Here is a 23,159-nt window from a genome sequence, read left to right as displayed (position 1 = left end):
AAACCTCCAGGAGCACTTATCTAAAAGTCACAGAGCTGTGATGTTTCCTCGCCAGCACAATGTTAAATGTAGGTTCTAAAAAGCGGAGGTCATTCCAAGAGCCTCAATGACGTTAGCTGTGAACATGACCCAGAGTGACCCACAGTGAATGCTGGCCCACATAGGTTTTATATTTTTCATGTGAAAGTTCTTCCTTTGTTGTTTGTGATTAATTGCTGAATAGGATATAGGGCCAAATGATTTCATTGTTGAACACAGACTTGAAGGTCATGAGAAACTGCCTGTTCAAAGTAAACTTTGCCAAGATATGGAGAAGAGGTTTGCATTAACACCTGGATAGTTTTTGAAGCAAGGCAGAGCAAAAAGGAAAAAAACATTAAATGTCATTCTTTATATGATGTGAGTGTTGAGTTCAATTGGGTGAAATGATCATTGGATCCTCAGGATAAATGATGACCTATGAGGCTGAGTTTGCACTGTGAGTAACACTTTCAAATAAAGGTGTATTTGAGGACCTTTGTCCAGAATAGAAATGTGGTGAAGAGTTAGTTATAGGTATGTCTACTTGTTAATAGCTTGATTTTTAAGTTTGATATCGTATTGGTTTGCTATTTGAAATATGCTTTTGAATTAAGTTTCTTAGTACTTAGCACTTTGAATTTCATGTTTTCAGAGGAATTTAAGAATAACACATAATGATTTAAGAGTAGCACATAATAATTTACTACTTAAATTTAAAAACAGAGAGACAAATAGAGAGACAAAATATTATGATATGAAACCCAGTATCTTCCAGAACTATATTTTGTGCTTATGTTCTTTTCTATGTGTTTTCTAGGCTTTTGAGTCAGAAGTTAGGAAAAGATTGACTTCTAGTCTGCCCATCTTTACTTGCCCCATTGGAGATGGAAGTGCCCCAGCTCCTAGTTATATATTTATGTACACATGTCCATTGGTATGGTGAATTGCCACAAGTTCTAGTAGCTATAACTTATATTCTAAGGATAGATTCGTTTAGAAAGCAATGCACTGAGAGCCTGGTTTTCCCAGGACTGGTGTGATGTAAAATGGTTGAGAGGTGAGTGGACTTGGGTGCATCTTGTTCCTCCTGTTGTTACTTGCTTGCTTTCCAGCTGGGTCTTAAATCTCCTCTTTCAGGACAGCTTCTAGGCCCTAAGTCAGCTGGTAGGAATTTGATTTTGTGTGGTAGGAATAACTGCAGGTGGGGAGAGACAGAAACTACTTACTCAACAGTTCCCGTAACAATTTCCCCCTGCTTAAAGCAAGCAAACAAAACAAAACAAAACACCACCCCCCCCCCCCGCCCCAAACATTATAATTTTGTTGGAGTTGAGTTACCCCTGTTAAAGAAGTTTTCTTACATGGCTAACTCTTAATTTCTTCGTAAGGATCAGGATTTTTCTCTTTTCCCTAAGGGTATGTTGGGTTATTCCTTTGGTAATTTAGGAAATATTTATTGTATACTTATGGTGTGTAAGGAACTATGTGAAAGAGGCCAAGGAGTAAGACAGTTTCTTCCTTCAGGGAATTAAGAATCTCATTAGGAGGGGAGATCAACATGGGCATGGAGACATACTGATATAATATTATTAACTTTAAAAATCCCCCAAATATTTTGTTATAAGTAAGGAACAAAGTATGATTGAATTTAAAAGTTGGGGGTGGAGTGGGTATTTAGAGTTGGATCGGGGGAGTACATCTATCTAAAGACTTCTTGAAAGAGAGGGTACCATTTGATATGGAAACTGATGGAGGTATTGGGGCTGGAAGAGAATTCCAGGCAGAGGGCACAGAGTAGGGGATGACTATAGGAAAGCGTGCTGAATGCCATTCTAAGTAGGTCACTTCATACTGTATCATATAGATAGCTATACATGATTTTGAAGGCATTGGGGGATGTTTGGAGATTTTGTGCATGCAGAACTTTGTGATCATAAGACGTTAATCTTTCAAAGGTCTTTAGGATGCAAATAGGAGGGTGGATAGTATAGAAGCTTATTGTAGTACATCAAGGGAAAGATTGAGGACCTGGACATTGGGGTTGGTAGCTTGGGAATATCTTGGTTCTGTTGAAGAATTAACTTGAGTTATGGCAAACTCACTTCATGTTTTTCAATATTTAGGATTCTGCTGCCAAAAGCTGAGCTAACTCTTCTCCCTGGGTGTAGCTGTGATTGAGAGAACCTGTGTGTGAATGATTCTTCCCTGTTGTTGAATTTGCAGTGTCGGTTTCTAGTTTCGGAGCTCAGCTGATACCTGCAGAAATTGCTTCTGATTGTGACCTGCGTCTCCCTTGCTGTCTGTTTTGTGGGTTTTTTTCCTAGTTATTTTTCCCTTGAAAGATAAAAGGAGGCTCTTAGGCCAAATTTCATTCTTTTGGTTTAGCTCATGTGGGATTACACCCTGTGTAGGCTTTGTCAGTAGGTGCTGATCTGTATAGAAGCTTGGATATCTACAGCTTTGCTCTCCCTGCTTTGTGGTACTACTTCTGATTTTATATTTCCAAGTTTGTGATTCACAGGCAAGGGTGAATGACTGAGAAATATTGCAGATGAGTGGGTGTGTTTGTTTCCTATTGCTGCTGTAGCAAATTAGTATGAATTTGATGGCTTAAACCAATACAAATTTATTATCTTACAGCTCTGGAGGTCAGAAGTTAGACACTGGTCTCACTGTACCAAAATCAGGGTGTTGGCAGGCCTGTATTCCTCCTGGAAGCCCTAGGGGAGAATCAGTTTCCTTGTCTTTTCCAGCTACAAGAGGCTGCCCATGTTCCCTGGCTCACAGTCTCCTTCGTCTTCAAAACTAGCAATGGTGGGTCAAGTCCTTCTCACGTTGTGGTGGATAACTCTTGATTTGCATTTTCTTTTCTTTTTTTTTTTCACAGTTCTTTCTAGCGTTTAGAAAGAACTGTAAATTATAAGCTTAAAAATACGATTGGCTTAGGGTCATCCTAAGAATTACAGAGGAGGACCTAAAAAAAAAAAAGGACCTGCGCAAAGAATTTGGCGTGGTGGTTAATTCCCCAGTCATTCCTGCTTGTCCGAAATAAATGTCACTTTCTTTTGGCAGCTGACTTATAATTAATTTTTAAAAACGCTGGAAGAAGTGTGTGTGTGTGTGTGTGTGTGTGTGTGTGTGTTATATTATGATCTGTATGTTTATCTCATGATGGGGAAAAGGGAGGGAATGACCCATGTGCTTTCAGCTGGAAAGACAGCATGGGATTGCAGTTCTGGAATGGATCATAAAGAGTAGACTTAACTTCGCTGTGACAAAAACATGTAAACCACTCATGAGTCTCCACTTTTTACACTTTATTCTGAAGCCATATACTTCAGTTAATGTGATTTAATGGTTTTCTCTCAAAGTGTCATTTGGCAGGATGTTACTAAGGAGAAACATGATGTTGAAGTGTATTTGGGAACAAAACGAGTAGCCAAATTAAATGACTCATTTTATGAAAAGGGAAGAAGGTCAGAGGTTAGTTAACAGGGTTCTTCTTTGTTCATTTGCAAATCCAGTGAGTTTGACCTTTGGGAGAAATTTATTTTAGGTCAATCAGTATTAAGGCAGGTGCTAGAGATTTTATGTTCATTGTATTCTACTGTTGGCCTAAGAACTTGGACATTATAATTATCATATGAATATAAAAGTTGATGTGCTATAGTAGTAAAATTTATGTTAATTTAGTTTGAACTAAGGAACATACCTATGGGAGATATTACTTCCAAGAAATCTCTACTTATGGTCTTAAGGACTTACATATGAGTCAAGGATTTATTAAGAAAATACTTCCAAGACAATAATAGATGTCACTTAGACACATCACTTCTTCCTTGATAATTTTTTTTTTTTTTTTGGTATGCGGGCCTCTCACTGTTGTGGCCTCTCCTGTTGCGGAGCAGAGGCTCCAGACGCGCAGGCTCAGCGGCCATGGCTCACGGGCCCAGCCGCTCCGCGGCATGTGGGATCTTCCCGGACCGGGGCACGAACCCGTGTCCTCTGCATCGGCAGGCGGACTCTCAACCACTGCGCCACCAGGGAAGCCCTTTCCTTGATAATTTTATACATATGATTTTTTTCTGGCCTCCATCCCAGTCATCATTATATAGATAAGGCAATTGTCATTGAATAATATTTAGAACTTTTAGAATAATAATATTTAGAATAATTTTTAGAAAGTATACATTTCAGAAATACTCAGTTTACTGTTAGAATGGAAGAAGGGTTTTGTCGTAGACAAGTCGATGTCAGTTTAATAACCTACTAGCTTAGACACTGCCTAAGTCTTTTGTTTTCCTATGATAAATTTGATTACCCTTTACTTAGAAGGAGAAACTTATCTTCAAGGAGATAATTATTTGCTGGATGAAGGCCAAGAGAAGAAGTCTAGGAATGTTAAGCCCCCTTATAAGAGGAAGTTTGTGTTTCTTTTATTACTGGTAATCCTTAGTTGTCTAAGGATTGAAGTCCTGTAAGTTTATCACTGCTCTTCCTTTTCATTTCCCATAAAGAGCCTTTGTACAGGCAGTTGAGAATGATCACATGGACATTTAAGATGGCCTGGTGCTGGATATTCATTCCTTCAGTTTTTGTATTTTGCATCAAGTAGAAGAAAGAAGGAAAAACCTTGGGCTATAACAAATAAGAATGACATTAACTAGAGAATAGTGGGTCTGACTTGTAGTAGATGCTCAATAAACAATATTTAAAGGAAGGAACCAGATAATTTGTTTGTATATGTGGTTAAAGTTAGTTTTCATAGGGTGGACTTTCTCTCTGTCTCTCCCTCCCTCTCTTTTTGCTTTGGGAAAGGTGTTTCTGTTGTATCCAAAGGAAAGAGACACATTTTTTTAGCGTTTAGAAACAACTGTAAATTATAAGCTTAAAAATGCGATTGGCTTAGGGTCATCCTAAGAATTACAGAGGAGGACCTAAAAGAGACCTAGTGACTATTTTTTCATGATTTAGAAGATGTCTCTACTGTATTTGGCTTAAGGGATTTTGCTTTGTTATCTGATAAAACAAAGATTTGTTATCTGTCTTGACCTTTTATAAAATGAGACCTTATAATAATCTTTTGAGATAAAGTTCTTAAACTTTTTTCTGGGTCAGGGAGTCATTTAAAAATTGTTAGGAACTATGGAATTTCTGCCACCACTCCAGATCACATTTGCAAGTACACAGTTTTTCTCACAACTTTAAGAAGTTTGTAAAGTCACTAAAACTTCTCCAGATATAGAACAAAATATAACCTTTTGTTCATTTGTTCATTTTATTCATATGTGTTCATTCATTTCCATGGCTTTTAAGGTTTGTAGGATTTTTGGAGAGAATGCTACCCTTTTTTTAAAAAACAAAATATTATGTATATATGTTTAAAAAGTCAACCATTTCATCACATAAAAATTATGCCCTACTCCCAGGGAGGGAAATCTCCATCATTAGATGATTTTTTTTTTTTTTTTGGTTTGTATGCATATGCTAGCAGATGTATTATAATATATAGTCATAATGCCTATTTTTAATAAATATAAAATCATATTGTTTTACAGCTGTTTTTGTTTTGTTTTTTGTTTCTGCTTTAGCTATACGTATTGAATCCCTTTCTATGCCAGTATTGGTAGATCTAGCATATTCCTTTAAAAGCACTACTTCACCCTTTATTTAGCATGAGCATAATTCTACAGACATACTAAAATTATTTGTAGATTGACTTTTATATTGAACATGGTTGGTGGCAGAAATAAGAGGAGAGAAGGAGCGACTGGTCGGAATGACATCGTCGTTGCTCAAACTCTGCTTTGTTCATCTTCTCACAGAGTGGTTGTGTAGAGCTGGAGAAGGCATACATTTTGAACAGAGGAGGTTGTTGGCCAAGAAATAGGCCTCCCCCTAACACAATACCCACTGTGATGATTTACAGTGTTTCAGTCTCAGCAAAAATACCACTTGTATTCTGAATTCCTTTGTTTCAACTACATAACTCAATAAGAAAGTTTCCTACAATTGAAAAGAATAGGCACTGTTTAGAGGCCAAGTTTTGCCTTGTAAGGCTGAATGTGCTTTATTTTAAGCTACTCTTTCTTCTCAAGAAGACTGGTATAAACAAGAGGAGGGCCCTCTGGTAATTTCTATGCAAAGCATCAGTAATACTGTTTCTTTTTAATTTAATTATTTTTAATCCTGCTTATTTATTTAGTGCCTAACGCTATAGCACCTAATGAGCTCAGTGTTTGTGACAGTACATCCTACTAATGAGTGGAGGCAGACTGCCTGGGTTGGAATCTCTTCTTCAACTCTTATTAGCTATGAAGCCTCGGGTAAGTTTAGTAACTGTTTCCTCATCAATAAAATGGGGGATACTCATAGGACAAACTCATGGTTGTTACGAGGATTGAATAAGATAACGCAAGTGAAAAGACAATCCAGGGAATGGGAGAAAATATTTGCAAATTGTATTTCTGATAAGGATCTAGGATCCAGAATATATAAAGAATTCTTATAACTCAACAATAAAAAGACAAATAGCCCAGCAGAAAAGTGGGCTAATTTTTGAATAGACATTTCTCCAAAGATATACAAGTGGCCAATAAGCTTGTGAAAAATATGTTCAACATCATTAGTCTTTAGGGAAAGGCAAATCAAAATCACAATGAGATTCTACTAGGATGAGTATAATAAAAAATATGGGAAAGAAGTGTTGATGAGGATGTGGACCCTCATGCACTGCTGGTGGAAATGTCGAATGGGTACAGTATCTTTGGAAAACTGCTGGTTCCTCAAAAAGTTAAATGTTGCATTATCTAACTCAGCAATTCCACTCTAAGTTACATCCCCAAGAGAATTGAAAACATAAGTCCATGCAAAAACTTGTTCACAGATGTTCATAGCAGCATTCTTCGTAATAGGCAAAAGGTGGAAACAACCAGAATGCCCATCAGCTGACGAATGGATCAACAAAATGTGGTCTCTCCATACAAGGGAACATTACTTAGCCATAAAAAGCAATGTAGTATTGATACAAGCACGAACCTTGGAAACATAATGCTAAGTGAAGGAAGCCTGGCACAAAAGGCCACATATCATATAATCTATTTATGTGAAATGTCTAGAATAGGAAAATCCGTAGAAAGTAGATGAGTGGTTGCCTAGGGCTCGGGGAGGGGAGGGAATGGGGAATGACTGATAATGGGTACAGGGTATGGGGGATAATGAAAATGTTCTGGAATTAGATAGTGATGATTGTTGCATAACTTTGCAAATATACTAAAAACTGCTGAATTGTACACTTCAAATGTATGGATTTTGTGGCATGTGAACTATATCTCAGTTGACAAAAAAATGAGATAATGCAGGGGGAGTGGTACCATGCCTTCATATGGTAAGAACTCTGCACCTATTAACTACTTCTACTGCTATCATTATTTTCATTATTATTATAAAAGGATAATTTCTTGTAATGTGCTTATATTATTTCTAGTTCTTTTCTTCAAATTACACAAATGTTAGCAGTTTGGTGCTTGTAAAATGTTTTTCAAGATCTGCAGTTGTGAACAGGTTCTGTGATGGAAAGCCTTTGAATTATTGTGAGTGTGTTTTTTCCATTTGCTTGCACTGCATCTTCTTAGTATAAAATAAAGTACTTCTTGGCAGGTCATATGGCATTTATAGATTTTTTTTTCTTTTTACTCTCTTTCATTTGATTTATCTGATTGGCCACACTCAACTCTTATGATGAAGAGAAAGCAGAGAAACCAAGAATAGGATAATCTAGAGGAATTCCTCAATCTTGATGAAATCTCCTTTTAATATTTTTCTTCCCACTGTTAAACTAGTAATTTTTCTCCTTCTGGGCAATAGCTACATAGTATGGGACTTACAGTAGTACAACATGTTAACATAAACACACTTGGATGTTTTTTGACAACATTTTATCTAAAATATATGTCAAAATCGAGTCTTTACGTAGTCAGTTATCTGGAATAACATTTGGACTTTGCTAAATATGTCTATGGTATTCTCTACACTGATCCTTTTAGAACTATTAATAGATGAGACTTGGGAGCATTTCATGGTTTTCAGGATTAAATGGTATTTATGCAAGTATACAAACTTTAGTACATTCTGGTTTATAACATGTTAGAATATTTGATTATGGCTAGGGAATTGCACATTATCTGCCTATTTGAGGATCTAAAATTGATCTGAGCTGTGTTTCTAGATTTACTCCCTCAAGCTTAAAGGATGTTCTGATTTTGTTACTATCAATATCAACAGAAGATCATTTCAGTTTCCTTGTAGCTGGGTGTCATGGTGACTTTTTTTTTTGGCCAGGCTCTTTCTTTGAATGTGTGACCTTGTTTGGCTTGTCTTTGATTATTATATATCTCTACTTAGTCTGATTTGCCTGGCTGTTGCTTTACTACTTCACTTTGACCTTTGATAAAGCTGTTACACTGACTCTTTCCTAGTGGGGACCCACCTGGTTGCCCTGCCAATTAGATGCTTTGGTCTTGCTTGCTGGTTGGAGTGTGTCCCTTGATGGCCTTAAAGCTGGTATTCTTTGTATGCTAACACATATATATGGAATCTTAAAAAAAAAAAAAGTTCTGAAGAACCTAGGGGCAGGACAGGAATAAAGACGCAGACATAGAGAATGGACTTGAGGACACAGGGAGGGGAAAGGGTAAGCTGGGACGAAGTGAGAGAGTGGCATGGACATATATACACTACCAAATGTAAAATAGAGAGCTAGTGGGAAGCAGCCGCATAGCACAGGGAGATCAGCTCAGTGTTTTGTGACCACCTAGAGGGCTGGGATAGGGAGGGTGGGAGGGAGACGCAAGAGGGAGGAGATATGGGGATATATGTATATGTATAGCTGATTCACTTTGTTATACAGCAGCAACTAACACACCATTGTAAAGCAATTATACTCCAATAAAGATGTTAAAAAAAAAAGGAGAGGAGAAAAAAAAACTGGTATTCTTGTTTCCTAGTTCCTGCCTGGGTGCTGTGTGCGGTACCTCTTTTCTGTTCTAGAGCACAGGCTTGTCTCTGACAGTTGCCACCTTCTGCATGGCAGTTTTATGGCATGACTTTTTTTTCTTGCCACACAAGGGGTAGCAGCCTTTTTAAAATTGTATGTTTAACATGAGTATTAATACTAAAATCTTATTTATGTATATATGAATACATTATATATGGTTACTGTTTTGATTTGAAAATTTCTATAGTAATTGTGTCCTAAATATTTATATTATTTATATTCTTATTTAGAAAAAAAATAAACGGTGAGTTCTGGTAATTTATACATTAAGGAATTATGTGTACAACTGCCATAGGTGTCTTTGGTTAAATTCTTTTATTAAAATTGCACTTTTAGTGAAGTAAAAAACTTACCGTAATTTCTGTGTACATGTGTGTAATATATTATAACATGTATTTATAATTGAGATTGTAGTTTACTAGTATGTATTCACATAAATCTGTTAAGTTAAAATATGTGCCGTTTATCAAAGTTTGGCACAATTATGTGTTTGTACGTAAACCCATGTGATCTTGGAATGTAGTCTTGGGGCTGGGCTGACGGTCTGTGTGTATGAATGTAGGGAGAACGACTCGTGTGTGGTTTCTATTTCTTTCCACCATGAGGGCCCTGCACAGTTTCTTTTCTGGTTAGCTGCTGCCGACATGATTGTAGGGCTGCTCCCTGCGTGTGGCTTGGCCTCAGAACCCACGCTGTCTGCTTCCAGACCTACTTCTTCTCCGGTTGCAAGTCAGCGTAGTATAATATTTACTGGAAGAGAGTAAGTGGGTATGGTTGCTTTACGTGTGCTCCAGCTTGCCCTTATTAGTATTTCTTGGTTCTCCCATCAGCAGGTCTCTGATTTCTTCATCAAAAAACAATCTTGTGCAGTCATGATCCTCCTGCCTTTACAAATCAGCCAGGCTTTGGAAAGGGAAGTGATTGTTCATCAAAACTCTAAACAGGGGGATAAAATGTTCTTATTTAGATGAATCAGGGGTCAATTTAATTTTCTAATGAGCTTTAGAATTGCTTTTCTTGTCTGCCTTTAGGCACTCTTTTAATTATGGCTTTTCTTCTTTTCAGTGTTTCTAGAAGTCACATTTTCACTCTCTGCTCATAATAAAATGATCTTTAGACACGTGGAAAAGAGGAAATGAGAAAGAAAATCTGGGTTATCTCAGTGATCGTGGTTTTAGAATTTTGCAGAGGGATGAAAAGGCCATAGATATAATAGAATCATGTTCTTTTATTGAAGTGGACAATTTATAAGTCTAGATTGAATTATAGTCAATATACAGTTTGTTTGGACTTAATGAACATATTAAATACATTCATTCAATAATTTTTAAAATCGACAACGTGTATTGGGAGCTGCATATACTATGGCAATCAAAGTAGACTTTTCTTGCCCTCATGGACTTACACAAATCAATAGGTAATCAAATTGAGATAGGTATAGGGTGCAAAGGAAAAGAAAACAGGGTACTTTGAGAGACTGGGGAGGTCCAGAAGAAAAGATGTTTAAAATTAGATCTGAAATAGCCATAGGAGTTAAGCAGGTTGACAATGGGCTATAAGCAGGCAGAGCAGCATGAGCAAATATCCTGGGGCAGGAAAGGGCTGGGTGCATCTGAGTAACACAAAGGCCAGTGTGGCTGGAGCTACTGAGAGGAGGGGAGAGTATTGCAAGATTAGACTTGGCATAGGTAGGGGTCAGATAATTCAGAGCTTTGTAAACCGTGTTAATTTAATTGTTCCAGAGTTCATTGTCAAGCTGGCCAGCATTTAGAAAGTGGATTGAAAAGGAACAAGAGCAGACATTAGGAGATGGTGTCAGGTTATTGGCATTACGTTAGTGGATTCCAAGCAGGAGATAACAGTAGCTCAGACTGGGGGATGACTGGGAGATGAAGAGTTGTGGGCGGAGTTAAAGTATATTTAGGAATTTGGGACCAACAGAAATTGGTGATAGATTGTGGTAGTAGATAGATTGTGGAATGCTAAGGACTGGTTTCAGGGTCCTGGCATGAACAAGAGGGTAGTTTACGGTGTTGTGTACTGAGTTAAGAAAGACTGGAGACAGAATTGATTTGAGAGAAGACCAACAGTTCAGTTTCAGATGTGTTAAGTTTGAAATGAGTCTGTGAGATATCTCAGTGCAGGTGTCAGATTGACGGTTGGATACGTGCTGTGTTATTTATCTCTTGCTGCATAACAAATTGCTCTGAAACTTAGCATCAGATCTGTATTAGTTATCCATTGCTGTATAACAAATTACCCCAAGCTTTAGCAGCTTAAAACAACAAATATTTACTGTCTCATGAGGTTTTCTGGGTCAGGAGTTTGGGAGTGGCTTTGCCAGGTGATTCTGGCCAAGGGACTCTCATGAGGCTGCAGTCAAGTTGTTGACCAGGGCCGCAGGCTTGACTGAGGCTGGAGGATCTGATCCCAGAATGAGTTATGCACATGGCTTTGGCTCACCATCGGCCCCAACTGAGCCATATGGTTATCCTTAGTTTCAAGAGGAGGTGAGTATTATAACTGGCTATCTTGCTTCAAGGGGGAAAAAAAAATGAGGTTAGATTTGTAAGCAAGAAAGGGGAAAAGGATGATTGAGTAGGTAAACAGCAGTATCTACCACAGTGAGTTTGAACAAATGCTTTCCTCTGGAGTGAGATAACCAGAGGCATGGTCATAGTGAAAATTCTGATTCTAGAATTCAGAATATCTGACTTTATATTCCAAAGGAATATGTTAAAAATATGAGTTTTAGGGCTTCCCTGGTGGTGCAGTGGTTGAGAGTTCGCCTGCCGATGCAGGGGACATGGGTTTGTGCCCCGGACTGGGAAGATCCCACATGCTGCGGAGCGGCTGGGCCCGTGAGCCATGGCCGCTGAGCCTGCGTGTCCGGAGCCTGTGCTCCTCAACGGGAGAGGCCACAACAGTGAGAGGCCCGCGTACCGCAAAAAAAAAAAAAAAAAAAAAAAAAAAAAGATGAAATTGGGTCCTCACTTTGTCAGCACATATACTAAAATTGGAATGATACAGAGAAGACTAGCACGGCCCCTGTGCAAGGATGACATGCAAATTCATGAAGCGTTCCATAGTTTTTATATGTATGGCTGATTCACTTTGTTTTAAAGCAGAAACTAACACACCATTGTAGAGCATTTATATTCCAATAAAGTTGTTAAAAAAAAAAGATGAAATTGGAACCAAGTGAAATTTCCTCATTCGTCTTATTGGGGAATGTATGAGTTGAGACATACTAAATATTTCTTCTTTGAAAACCGGGTTGAAACAGAAACGAAAAATGTTTATTGCATGTGCTTTTTATCCCTAAATTTTTTTTTTTTGTGGTGCAATACATATAACATAAAATTTACCATTGTAACCATTTCTAAGTAAACAGTGGTATTAAGTACATTTACATTGTTGTGTAGCTATGACCACCATCTACCTCCATAACTCATTTTATCTTGCAGAATGGAAAGTCTGTACCTATTAAACAATGACTCCCAATCCCAGTCTCCCCCCAGTTTCTGGAAACCACCATTCTACTTTCTGTCTTTATAAATCTGACTACTGTAGGCACCTCATATAAATGGAATCATGCAGTATTTCTCTTTTTGTGATTGGCTTATTTCATTTGGCAAAATGTCCTCAAGGTTTATCCATGTTGTACAGTGTATCAGAATTTTCTTCCGTTTTAAAAGGCTAATATTATTCCATTGTCAGTATATGCCATATTTTGTCCATTCATCCATAGGTGGACACTGGGGTTGCTTCCACTTTTTAGCTCTTGTGAATAATACTGCTATGAATATGGGTGTGCAGATGTTTCTTCAAGATCCTGCTTTCAATTCTTTGGGGCATATTATTGCGTGTGCTTTTAACTCAGTTTCAGTCAGGTTTGCTAGTTTACCCTTGTCCTGAGGGAAGTGCTAATGCTTTGAAGAAAGATTATCTGTCCAAATCTTTTTTTTTTTTTTGCGGTACGCGGGCCTCTCACTCTTGTGGCCTCTCCCGTTGCGGAGCACAGGCTCCGGACGCGCAGGCTCAGCGGCCATGGCTCATGGGCCTAGCCGCTCCGCAGCCTGTGGGATCTTCCCTGACCGGGGCACGAACCCATGTCCCCTGCATCAGCAGGCGGACTCTCAACCACTGCGCCACCAGGGAAGCCCTGTCCAAATCTTTTTGTTTGATTCACTCTCTTGCTCACTTCAAGAAAACTTTGTCATCATGAATTATATTTTATGTCTAGGATGATGGAAGAGAAGGGGCAACTGTAGTTTCTCAGAAGACACTGGCCATTGGGTTGCTGCAATGTAAAAGAACTCTAGTTTATAGGGTGTCATTAGAAAGGAAATATGAAACAAAACAGAGAACATATCCTTTCTATGCAAAGCTGTGTTGACTGTGCACATGGATTACTCTCTAAGATTCTAGTCTCCTACTTCAGAAATGATTTTACAGTGAGCGAAGTCTAGTAAGGAAACCTAAGTCGTGGAGCAAATGCTTTTGGTGTTTTTATAAAACTGACTAACAGTCTAAAATCATGAAAGTGGAGAGAAGATGTAATCACTGGCTATAAAATCATTTGTTTCAGAAGAGCAAACAAGAATTGTTCTTCTAATCTTCAACTGAATTAATTAATCTTCAACTAAGTTTAATTAATCTAGACTTTTTGATGCTTTAATGAGGTACATTTAAGACGAAGGAAAGGAAGATCTATTATATATAGAAAAGAATTACCAAGTTTCGCTATTCCCAGAGATGGTATAGATTGAATTTACAAATTTTCAAAAAAAAGACAAGTAAATATCAGACCCACAGTAGAGACTATTAAATAAAGATAGTGCTGATTTGAGGCAGGATCCTAATTTTCAACAGTGATATAGGGACTTTCCAGGCGGTCCAGTGGTTAAGTCTCTGTGCTTCCAATGCAGGGGGCGCGAGTTTGATCCCTGGTCGGGGAACTAAGATCCCACATCCTGCACTGTGTGGCCAAAAATTAAAAAAAAAAAAAGTGACTTAGAGGATAAATGATCATAGAGGATAACATTAGTGTGCTGGGGGAGTGGTTTCTTGCATTTTTGTTCATGCTGTGGATTTCATCTTTTATCTCCCTTATCCAACCCTACCTGAATAAGCTTTTCAATAAAAATTATTAATAACTCTTGTGAACTTTTTATATAGTTATGTAAGTTGAAAATGAGGGAGTATGCATTTTTCAATATAAGGCTATATTTAAATTATTTTACTCATTAACTTTCAGTTTGTACACTTTGAAGCAAACAGTGCTGTGCTTCATGGGCTGATTTCTTCTTTTCTTTTTTTAATTAATTAATTTATTTTTGGCTGTGTTGAGTCTTTGTTGCTACGCGGGCTTTCTCTAGTTGCAGGAAGTGGGGGCTACTCTTCGTTGCAGTGCCTGGGCTTCTCATCGCAGTGGCCTCTCTTGTTGTGGAGCACAGGCTCTAGGTACGCGGGCTTCAGTAGTTGTGGCACGCAGGCTCAGTAGTTGTGGCTCGCGGGCTCTAGAGCGCAGGCCCAATAGTTGTGGTGTATGGGCTTAGTTGCTTCGCGGCATGTGGAATCTTCCCGGACTAGGGCTTGAACCCGTGTCCCCTGAATTGGCAGGCGGATTCTTAACCACTATGCCACCAGGGAAGCCCCATGGGCTGATTTCTTAACTGTGAGTTTCGTGGGAAAAATCTTTACCCCTGAGTTTTTTGTTTTATAAATTTACTCTTTATTTATTTATTTTTGGCTGCATTAGATCTTCGTTGCTGCGCGTGGGCTTTCTCTAGTTGCGGCAAGTGGGGGCTAGTCTTTGTTGCAGTGTGTGAGCTTCTTACTGCGGTGATTTCTCTTGTTGCAGAGCATGGGCTCTAGGTGCCCGGGCTTCAGTAGTTGTGGCATGCGGGCTCAGTAGTGTGGCTCACGGACTCTAGAGCACAGGCTCAGTAGTTGTGGTGCAGGGGCTCAGTTGCTCCGCGGCATGTGGGATCTTCCCGGACCAGGGATTGAACCTGTGTCCCCTGTATTGGCAGGCAGATTCCTAACCACTGCGCCACCAGGGAAGTCCTACCCCTGAGTTTTTAAGGGGAAACAGTGTTCCTTTCTGTCATGTTCTTCCTGCTTATTATAAATATCTTGGGCAAAGGATTGCATTTTAATGGACTTGCAATTTTGAAAATTTATTAAAATGACTTCATTTTTAAAAAATTATCTTACGTCTTGGTTTTAACTTGTTGTGGCTCAATGTTAAAACATTCTAAAATAGAGAAAAAAGTTTAAAAAACTACTTCTGAAATACTCTATTTTTCTTATTTAAAAATTGCATTTATACGGCATGTTATTAAAGTATATGAACAAAGGACAAATACTCCTCATTTTTCTCCCAGATATGTGTTCTTTTTCTGAAAGTCAGTAAAATACGAGGTTTTGAGAAAGTCTAGGTAGCTTGTGTAATCTGTCAATAACTTTATGTTTTGCATTAATCTTCTCTTCTGTCTTCTCGTCTTAATAGCTGATCAGTGCGCTGATCATTTTGCCTAGGAATACTTTATTTCAAAAGGTGTATTTTAAGTGATGCAATTCCCTCTTCACCAGTGTTTCCATAGTGAATGGACTAGAAGATGGGGAGAGATCGGCCGACTTGGCACAGTTATTTTACATATAGCCAATTATCTCTTCAGGCTGAAGTGGAAAATTCACTGGAAAGACAGATATAAGTAAAAGCAGCTTAACCTGGAGAGTTTCATTTTTAGAAATACGTGGTCTTAACTGCATCTAATTTAGGAGTATGGATCCTGATACATTTCTCTCACTCATCCTCTGAGGTTTGGATCCATAAGGGAGCCCTTCTTGGGTACTCAGTGTTGGCATCTAACATCTCTCCCTCCCTCCTAGATCCTTCCTGTCTGCATGTAATTACAGTTACATGGAAGTCTCCTATTCTCACCATCCCGCTCCGAGGCAGACAAGACAGGCAGACAGACCTCCTCTCAGCTCAGTTTATTTTTATAGCTGCCAAATTCTCTAACCTTCCTACTTGTCCACATTAAAGTGGAGAAAACTACAACTTTTGCAGGATGGGTGCTTTAAAGAAAAGAATGGTACAGAGTGTTATACACTCATTTCAGAAATTAGCAAATATAGTTAATAAAAATAGAATATAAGAATCTCTCAGGACCTTCTGAGAAATAAACAGTGCTAATATTTTGGCTCTTACCTTTCTAGTCATATATGTATACATTGTATAAATGAAGCACCGTGTGCTTTGATGACCTGCATTTTTATTCCTTAATATATTATGAAAAATCCTTCCATATCTTTATTTTCTTCTCTAGTATCATTTTTGACGGCTGTATTTATGTATGAAAATATGCTTCTAAATAATCCCCAAGGATGGACATTTAGATTAACAATTTTTTTCAATTATCAAGTGTGCTTTGAAGAACATCCTTTTAAAGATATCTAAATATTTGTGTATCTAATGATTTCCTTAAGATAAATTTCCAGAATTTCTGGGTCAATGGTTATAAAATTTAAAAGTATGTTAATATCAGTGTAATTATATTGTTCCAGGAAACTTGTAATAATTTACATGTCTGCCAGCCCAAAGCCAGCTTCCCTGTTCCCTCACAACATCGCATGCCATCTGGGTCTTAGGGGTTAAGTTCACTTTTCTATTTTCAGGCTTCATTTTCCCCCAGATCCTCCGGTAGCTTGCTTTAACGCGGTGGACTATGTCTTTCTTCTGAAAATTTGAGCTTCTGGGGTGGTCTCCTCCACGTGAAGACCTCTCATTTGCTCTGGTTCTGCTTGGTGTCTTCACCGAAATATCCTGCTAATCTCTAATTCATTAGGTGCAAAGGAGAACTTCCTTTCCTAATCCATTTCTTTTCCTGTGCTGTTCTTATGTTTTTTTTGTTTTTTGTTTTTTTTTAAGTAGAGAAGCACTGTCATCCTTCAAGTTAACCTAAAAGCCTGGGAATTTTTTGGACTCTCTCCTTCATTACCCTTGTGCTAATTTGGTAGTCAAGTCCTGGCAACCTTACCTCTAAAACTCTGTACTTCTTGCATCCATCCCTTTTTTTCTAATCTCATTGCGACTCCACTACTTCAGGCTTTCAGATATCTAGTATGGGAGATTATAATATACCTCAAACTAGCTTCCTTTCTCCCAGTCTCCTTTCCTGCTAAATCTAGTTTTCATGTTAAACTCAACTACAGGACACTTCTGATTGTGTCACTCCTTGGCTCAGTAAAAGTCAGTGGCCAACATTGCTTGCTTGTTTAAACCCTCAGCTTGATATTCAAAATCCTCCACAGTCTAGCTGCAGTCTATTTCCAAAATTCAGTGGCATTGCAACTCTGGTCTAAAGCCATCCAGCCAGAGAAACAACTCACATTTTTGTCTGCCTGTCCTGTTCTTTTCATGCCTTTAGGACTTTGCTTCAGCTGTTCTCTTCCATAAATGCCCCTTTTTAACAATTTTTATATGCCTTTAACATATCAATTCAAGGCCTAATTCAAATGCAATTTATTCCTTGAATTCTTCTCTGACCTCCTCTTCACTTCCATCGAGAAGAAACATTTTTCCTCTGAATTTATAAGTGTAGCTGTACCTAATATATTAGCTATAGTTGTCCATCTGTTATTTATGTACTTGTCTCACACCCTTCTCCCAAAACTCTTCACACACCTCCCCTTGATAGCTTTCTGAAGGCAGCACTTGGATCTCTTTTGGGACCAATATAGTTGGTCTGATGCTCAGTAAATGTCACCATCTGTTTGCACAGTGTTTTCTACAAAATAGGTGAACAACTAATTTTCATTAAAAGAGTAGGAAATATAAAACTTTAAATGATGAATATAAGAAAGACTTAGAAATATTTCCTATTCGTTTTTTAAAAGTTTAAAAAATTTTTTTAACATCTTTATTGGGGTATAATTGCTTTACAATGGTGTGTTAGTTTCTGCTTTATAACAAAGTGAATCAGTTATACATATACATATGTTCCCATATCTCTTCCCTCTTGCGTCTCCCTCCCTCCCACCCTCCCTATCCCACCCCTCCAGGCGAAAGTCTTATAAAATGGACAAAACCAATTTGGTTATGCACAACCATTAATTTTTGCTATAGTTTTGCTCAGTAACATTAGCCCCCTGTGCTTAAAAGTGGGGTGTGAAGGGTATCCATTGTCCTACTATCAGGGTTATAATGAAGGCAACTTTCGGACCAAACCTGCTGTGCATATTAGCAAGCAGGCTGAAAAAAAATTTCATGCAGCCTGTTTCATGAGCTTGGAAAGCCAAGGCTCTCTGTCCTTTTGAAGGACATGAAGGTTTTAGTTGCAGGAAATGCAGAAATATTCTAGAGCTGTACAATGCAGCGTGAAGGCTGCTGTGACTAGTCCAAGCTAAGATGTGCTATAAGTGTGAAATACACACTGAATTTCAAAGACAGTAAGAAAAAAAGAATGTAAGATATCAGTAGTTTAAAGTAAATTGAGTATATGTTGAAATGGCAATATTTTGATGTATTGGGTTAAGTATTACTAAAATTATTTTTACCTCTTATTTTAAAGTGGCTACGAGAAAATTTTAAATTATGTATATTTCTATTGGACAATGCTGTTTTAGAGAAAAGATTTAGTTAGACTTATAGACAGCATCGGGTAACTAGAATCCTCCCAGCTAATGGCTGAGCACAGGGCCTTAAGGGATCTAGCCTCCTAGACTTGCTAGATTTTATTGTTTAATCGATGCTGGGACATGTCTATAAAATATTTTGGCCAATTCACATGCATTGAATAACACTAAATTCACCAGTGGGAGATTGTTTCTAATCTTCTAATTATGCCAGTTCTCAAGCCTCAGTAAAAGCACATTTCTCACATTCATTAAATTAATTAGCAGAGGCTCTGGTGTTAATGGCGGCACAGATAATTGATGCCTTTTTAGTGGCCACCTCTGGAGTTTAGCCTTTCCAATTAAATTACAGCTCACCATCTCTGGAGTGTTTTCTTGGGTTGGGACAACTATGAGCCCCTAGAGTGGTTTGCACACTGGAATATGTGTGTCCCCTTGTGGCCAGCTTTTCCAGGTTGTTTAAGCAACTTGAGGAGGCATCTTAGGTACCGGCCTTCTGCTTTCCCACCTTTCCTTTCAGGATTCCCCTCCTGCGGTTTACAAGAGAAAGACACACCTCTCACCCTCCCCAAATCTTACTGTGCTGCATTACTTTGAGGCACCAAATAAGGGGGCAGTTTCAAAATGTAAAGCAAAGAACACTTCCTTAAGAATTATTAAAATAGTCAGTGCCGGGGCTTCCCTGGTGGCACAGTGGTTGAGAGTCCACCTGCCAATGCAGGGGACACGGGTTTGTGCCCCGGTCTGGGAAGATCCCATATGATGCGGAGCGGCTGGGCCCGTGAGCCATGGCCGCTGAGCCTGCACGTCCGGAGCCTGTGCTCCGCAATGGGAGAGGCCACAGCAATGAGAGGCCCGCGTACCGCAAAAAAAAAAAAAAAAAAAAAAAAAAAAGTCAGTGCCTTACTCATCCAACCATCTATCCACCCACCTACCTTAGAATGAGAATTCTAAAGTGAGCTTTTGCCCTGGAGTACATATGAATGTGGTTTTAATTTTTAAAATTTTAATTTATTTATTTATTTGGCTGTACCTTGCTGCTTGCAGGATCGTAGTTCCCCGACTAGGGATTGAACCTGGGCCTTGGCAGTGAAAGCGCCGAGCCCTAACCTCCTAACCACTGGACCGCCAGGGAATTCCCTGAACATGGTTTTTATTTTATTTTAATTTTTTAAATTGTAGTTTCTTTATTATGGAATATTTAAAATCTGAACTCGGTTTTTAAATAGAAAACTAAAGTCAGACTTCCCATGTCAGAAATTATGTCTAATTTAGCTGATTAGTTTGACAGTGAGGACTAGTTTTGCCATTTAGGGAATAGAGGAGACATTTTCTATTAATCGAATGATCTAGATTTGCAGCTGCTTAACAATGTGCTGGGAGTTACATCTTTTTTTTCTTTTTTGCGGTATGCGGGCCTCTCACTGTTGTGGCCTCTCCCATTGCAGAGCACAGGCTCCGGATGCGCAGGCTCAGCGGCCGTGGCTTATGGGCCCAGCCGTTCCGCGGCATGTGGGATCTTCCCAGACCAGGGCACGAACCCGTGTCCCCTGCATTGGCAGGCAGACTCTCAACCACTGTGCCACCAGGGAAGCCCTGTAGTAGAGTTTTAATGGTGGTATACATGTTCCTGAGACTTGTGTGTTTTCATAGGGGAAACGACTCCTAATTTCCCTGCCACATTTCCAGATTAAGATTTAAATTGACATTTGTTGCTAGGTTCTGCTAAAAGAATTTTTGATGTGCATTTGAGCTGGTGAAGTGAAAAAACAATTTAAACTAGTTTCCTTGAAGATTTTATCAGGCGGTATTGTTGATGTTTCTTGCTTCACTTCTCTTACCCATCACAGAAATAAAATTCCAAGCTGGGCAGCGGCCCTTGGATCTGTGTGAGCTTGTCGGAAGCGTTTTAAGAAGAGCAAAATATTTAGAGGAAGAATTTGGAAAATCAGCCTTAAGGGATTTAACACATTTTTCTTCTCCTAGTTCAGTCCCGTGTTTGTCCCCCTAATAGAGAAAGGTCAGTTATGGGTAAGATTTACTAAGCCAAGAAAGGCTTTTAGAGACGAAATGTTTTTTTTAAAAAATCCAAATCTAAAGAAAACACTTGTTTGGAATCCTGAAAGAATATATTTAGCATGTAAATTACACTTACTTAATGCATATATAAATAATCCAGTTATATATAAATTTGTGTTGTCTGCTTACACATTTTTATTTTGCAAACATCAAAATAACTAATTGATTTGATAATGGAGAGTTGAACAAATTTGAGACTTGAAATCTGGTATAAATTTCTAGGAGGGCAAAATGATCAATCAGAATAGTGGGATTTAGGATTTTAAGTCCTGCTATCACTTTGCTAGCAAATTTCTGCCTCCCTGAAACAGAGACCTGGACCAAGGTTGTTAGCATAATTTTTTGTGGTGTGGAGGGCAGTTCTATACCAGTAAGTGTTCAGATTTGTTACATTTTAAAAATCTCATAATTGAAAAGCTGCAGGCTAATTCCTGTCTTTTACTGAATTCCTGTCTGGTAGAAGATAGGAGGTGTGTGTGTGTGTGTGTGTGTGTGTGTCTGTCTGTCTGTCTGTCTGAGAAAAGGGAAATGTGAACTAAAGGCTTATTGAGATATAAATCCCTTTTTCCCCCTTTAACTGTACCAGGAAAATGAATAAAGCAGAGTGTTTATGTATTTTGGAGTACTTTTGAAAAGTTTGAATGCAAGACAATTTATCTTTTACAAGCCAACACTTTATTTCATATCATTTACTTAGACTCATATTCAGACTTTGACCCTAAGATAAAGACTATCATAGAAACATTACCTTTTAAGTTTTATAAACATCTCTGTATGATGGGAACCTATTTTTAAAATTTGATCTCATTCTATATGTGATACAATTGAAGGTTCTTAGTTATTTGCTAAGGTGACAGGTACTCATTTCTTGGTTCACACTATCTCTAGAGAGGAACCCAGTATTAGATATTTTAATATGTTTTTGAAAATAAGAAGGTTAAATGCTTGGAAAAGAGGTTAAGAAAAAATAAAATGCAGAAATGTAGAAAAATGAATATAAAATGTAAAATAAAATTTATTTTTCAAAATTTCCCCCATTTTATGGTAAAACTTATTAAATTGTATGAATTTTACAGAATTAAGAGAATTTAATATTTATGACCTTTATATATATTTTTGTTCATAGCAAAATTATTGGATTTTCCAAGTACTCTGAAGACTGATATTTAATATTAAATTCATATTGGTGGGGCTACTACAGCACTCTACAGGTTGATGTGTCTTCCTGCTTTATATACTACGTATAATCTCAGCTCTGTCTCTCTCGGGTGTGATGGTCGAGGCTGAGACATTCAGTGTGTCAACAAATCCTGTTGGTTAATAAATGGCTCATATGTGGCATTGATCAGATGGTAGAAAGCCTGAAATCGAGGCTGATGCTGACTGTCTTGTCCTTTCTGGAAGGAAGGCCACCTCTTAGCACAATTAGTAACATGAATTTTCTTAGAGAGCCGTTTTGTTTTTCATCCACTTGCCCCCTTTGTGTCTCAGAGTCAGTCTCCAGTTACCTTTATGGAGCTGTAGAAGTGTACTCTTTTCTGACGCTGCTGCTATATTTATTCCAGGAGTGACCTTTTAATTACAAACTCTCCTTCCCGAACAGAGTAAGGCCCAAAGGTACCACCAACTTAGTGAAGTAGTGGGTCAACGTCTAATTATGCTATTAGGGATGAGTGAGGAGGTCTGGGTTGAAGGCAGCCCTTTGAAACTGATGCGTTGAGGGCAGAACACACTTGAGCCTTCTCTCTTATTATTTTGCTGTTATCACGTGGGAAGCAGCTTGGCAGTATGCACGGTAGTGGAACAAGCAGCGTGTATATATACAGACAGAACCACAGCTTTCTGCGCCGTTCCAAATATGCCTTACGTAGCTTTCAGAACTACTCAGGGACTGTTAACATGCTGCTTTGTAGGATTTAAGCCAACAATGACTCTGCTAGTTTTAACAGAGAATTGGGGAGCAGTTGAAGAGGATATGATTAGAAGTAACAGAAAGGGTAATATGGATATTTATCTGCCTTGTTCACATATATACTATAATAATAATTATGACTAGAACAACAACAAAGAGCTCAATGCCAGCTCCTTCCCAAGTGTTTTCCACTTACATCCGCAGATCCCCGCAATGCCCTTGTAAGTGTTACTTATTCCCATTTTACATGGCTTCCTTATACCTAACTAAGTCACTCTGCCCATCTCCAAGAAGTTCAGGATGCTTTAGTTTCGTAAGGTCAGTTTTTATTTGTGTGGCCTGGAAAATGAATTTGTAATCCAGACCAAAGTTGGTCATTTTTTAAAAAAAACTACTCTGATTTCTCGGCTTGTAAAATGTGTAGATTGCTTTTATAGATCGTTA

General features: G+C 38.4%; 1 protein-coding gene and 1 non-coding gene across 2 annotated transcripts in view; both read left to right on the top strand.

Annotated features, from left to right (window-relative positions):
• UTRN (utrophin) overlaps positions 1–23,159 on the top strand; it is a 499,864-nt gene that overhangs the window by 71,644 nt on the left and 405,061 nt on the right. The gene's annotated exons all lie outside the window — the stretch shown is intronic.
• LOC132530950 (U6 spliceosomal RNA) lies at positions 12,063–12,169 on the top strand. Its single transcript, XR_009543956.1, has one exon. It is a non-coding gene; the product is annotated as a U6 spliceosomal RNA (small nuclear RNA).

This window comes from Lagenorhynchus albirostris, chromosome 12, assembly GCF_949774975.1.
Source record: "Lagenorhynchus albirostris chromosome 12, mLagAlb1.1, whole genome shotgun sequence".
NCBI lineage: Eukaryota > Metazoa > Chordata > Mammalia > Artiodactyla > Delphinidae > Lagenorhynchus > Lagenorhynchus albirostris.
This window is presented reverse-complemented; position numbering and strand designations above follow the sequence as displayed.